Genomic DNA, 3,182 nt, shown 5'->3' on the forward strand with positions numbered 1-3,182 from the left:
ACAGAGATCCAGAGGGATTTCTGTCTCTGGAATGCTAGAATTAAAGGTTGAGTGCCACCATTTTCTAGCCTTTGTATTTAGTGGCTGTCTGTTCTCTGACCCCAGAAAAATTTATTAGGGTGCACAATATTTTGGGGAACACAATGCCACCACAATTGTGGCTCTTTACCACCTATGATGAGATTTGGTGTCCTCTTCTGGTGTGAAGGCACACATGCAGACAGAACACTGTATACATAATAAATAAATAAATCTTAAACAAGTATTTCAAATCCTCCAAACATAAACTAGAACACTTCTTAGAGTACCAGGCACCACATGGTGCACAGACGTACATGGAGGCAAAACATCCTTACATATTACACACAGGGATATATATGTGCATATATATAATATATATATGATAAATTTTTGAAGTGCTTAATGTATGGACATTTGCTTTATTCAGTTTGTTAAACAAAAGTTGGTGAAATTATTGCTTCCACAAAGAAGTCATAGAAACATGTCACCTGTTTGAAAGAACAATACCATTAGTTACAAAATTTAATTACAAGAATCAAGCCGTGGTTATTGGTCAAACCAATCTACTTTGATAGTTTTGAAATGTACAGATGCTAATTTTCAAATGCAGGTGACAAATATCAATTCGGTTTTCCTAACACTGTCCAGGATCTATATGAACCTGGTTCTGTACCTAAGCAGAGAGGGTGGCAGTGGACTCACCAAGAACCAATCCAAAGATGTCATTTGCCAAACAACTTTTAGGAACAAATTCTAACTTTTTCAATGTCTGAAACTACATAGAACTCAAAGCAATCTATTTTTCCACCTGAGATAAGAACAGACTTCTCTTTTCCAATCTAAACATAATTCTTGATACTGAGGTAAATCTGAATTCACATGATACAGTTTGTCAAACTTGCCCCCAAATTTTAACCCCTGCTTAAATTGTTTCACCTATATATCTGCATATTTTTCTTTAAAAACTAGTGACACATTGATGAGGCTAATAGGGCTATAATGGGATGGTGAGACTACTCATATATGAAATTAAAAGGTGTTTTCCATAGTGTTCCTGAGTGAGCAATATGAAATGGGATCCTGGAATCTAGATACATGCACAAATCACTATGCTTTCAGAAGTTAAGCTTACTTTAAGAAACTCACTGTATTCTTCTCTTTGGAGTAGAAGCTTCAAAATAATGATGTAGAGCAAACCCACCATGTATAAAAGCTCCCACCCCAAGTAGTGGCTGTGTATGTGTGCGTGCGTGCGTACATGTGTGTGTGTGTGTCTGTGTGTGATGAGTTTTTACTGCTCAACTTCATTTCTTGTTCCTTCCTCTCGCTCTTTAACCGCAAAACCAAACCAAACAAACAAACCACCACCACCAAAAAGCTACTTGAACAACTGCCTCTTTCACGGCTGTCTGTGGCCATGTTTCCAAATCTTGAATGCAGAAGAAGCTAAGGGAAGCAGATGAAGAGACTATGTGAGATGTATGAAAGGCAGCCCAAGAGTGTGAACTGAAGAAAAGGCTGGAAGGAAGCCTGAGCAGGAACCTACCCTTGAAGGACAGAAAATAAAAAAGTAGGGAGGTGTCTGGTCCTTCTTTCTCAATATCTCCACTTCCAAGGGTGTGGGGCCAAACTTTCAGACTCTGAACAGGTAATGACTTAGGAAGAGCTAGAGGACTGAGGAACTGATAAAGAAGTATGGCAGTAGCTTTAGGTGTCAATGAGTTTCTTTGTTCTTGTATTGGCAGTGTCAACACCATCTTCATTGGTGTCACCTTTTTCTGTGATCCTCTGCATTTGCTGGCTGAGAGCATCAGCTTCATTGCTCATATCCAGGGCTGCTGCCGCTGCCGCCGCCGCCGCCGCCGCCACCACCACCGCCACCACCCCTTCTTTTTCTTTTCTTTTCTTTCTTTTCTTTTCTTTTCTTTTCTTTTCTTTTCTTTTTTCTTTTCTTCTCTTTTCTCTTCTCTTCTCTTCTTCTCTTCTCTTTTCTCCCCTCCTCTCCTCTCCTCCTCTTCTCTTCTCTTCTTTTCTTTCTTCCTCCTCCTCCTCCTGCTTTGTCTCCTCCTCCTCCTCCTCCTCTAAAACTATATTTTATGTGTATGTCTTCACACAGAAGCTTCAGGTACTCTGTGACTGGAGTTACAGATAGTAGTAAGCCTCCACGTAGGTGCTAAGAATTGAACCCCAAGCCGGGCGGTGGTGGCGCATGCCTTTAATCCCAGCACTCGGGAGGCAGAGCCAGGCGGATCTCTGTGAGTTCGAGGCCAGCCTGGACTACCAAGTGAGTTCCAGGAAAGGCGCAAAGCTACACAGAGAAACCCTGTCTCGAAAAACCAAAAAAAAAAAAAAAAAAAGAATTGAACCCCAGTGCCCTGGAAGAGCAGCCCGTGCTCTTAACCACTGGGCCATCTCTCCAGCCCCCCAGGGCCATGTTGTTGAGGTTGCCCAGGATACTGCCCACTTGAGTCAGGTTCTTTTCCATCTCATCTTCTCTGGCATCAGTAGCTGTACACTTAATGTCTCCACCACTGGCTTCTGTGCTTTGCTGAAACTGATCATTGTTACCGGCCTGGTTGCTTAGATACCACACTGCGAGGTGAGTTGTCTCCACCATCTCCCCATGCTGCCTCATAGGTCTTTCCAGACTCAAAATTCTTTGCCCTATTACAAGGACAAACCAACGCAGAGGCCGCAGCATTTGGAGAGTTGCGTTAGAGTCTTCTCCGCCTTTCTTTCTTTCTTCTTCTTCTTCTTCTTCTTCTTCTTCTTCTTCTTCTTCTTCTTCTTTTTTTTTTTTTTTTTTTTTTTTTGGTTCTTCGAGACAGGGTTTCTCTGTGTTCTCTGTCCTGGAACTCACTACTCTGTAGCCCAGGCTGGCCTCGAACTCACAGAGATTCGCCTGCCTCTGCCTTCCGAGTGCTGGGATTAAAGGTGTGTGCCACCACTGCCCAGCTTCTCTGCCTTTCTTGTGTCTTTATTTGGTCTGTGCCTTCTGTGTGGTTTAGTTGTTCCCCTTGTTCATCCAGCATAGTGATGGTGTTGATTCCTGAACCCTGAGACTCGATGGCTAAACCCAGGCTTCTCCTCACACTTTCCAGACACTTGTCAGTAACCTGCTGAGCCCTTAGCTGAATTTCTTCTGATCATAGATTAGCCAT

The 3,182-nt window shown here is 42.6% G+C and overlaps 1 pseudogene; it reads right to left on the reverse strand.

Annotated features, from left to right (window-relative positions):
* Positions 1 to 1,728: 1,728 nt before the first annotated feature.
* Positions 1,729 to 3,182, reverse strand: LOC128104586 (synaptosomal-associated protein 23-like; annotated as a pseudogene).

The sequence above is a fragment of the Peromyscus californicus genome, unplaced genomic scaffold, assembly GCF_007827085.1.
Source record: "Peromyscus californicus insignis strain IS unplaced genomic scaffold, ASM782708v3 Scaffold_8__1_contigs__length_139910024, whole genome shotgun sequence".
Classification (NCBI taxonomy): domain Eukaryota; kingdom Metazoa; phylum Chordata; class Mammalia; order Rodentia; family Cricetidae; genus Peromyscus; species Peromyscus californicus.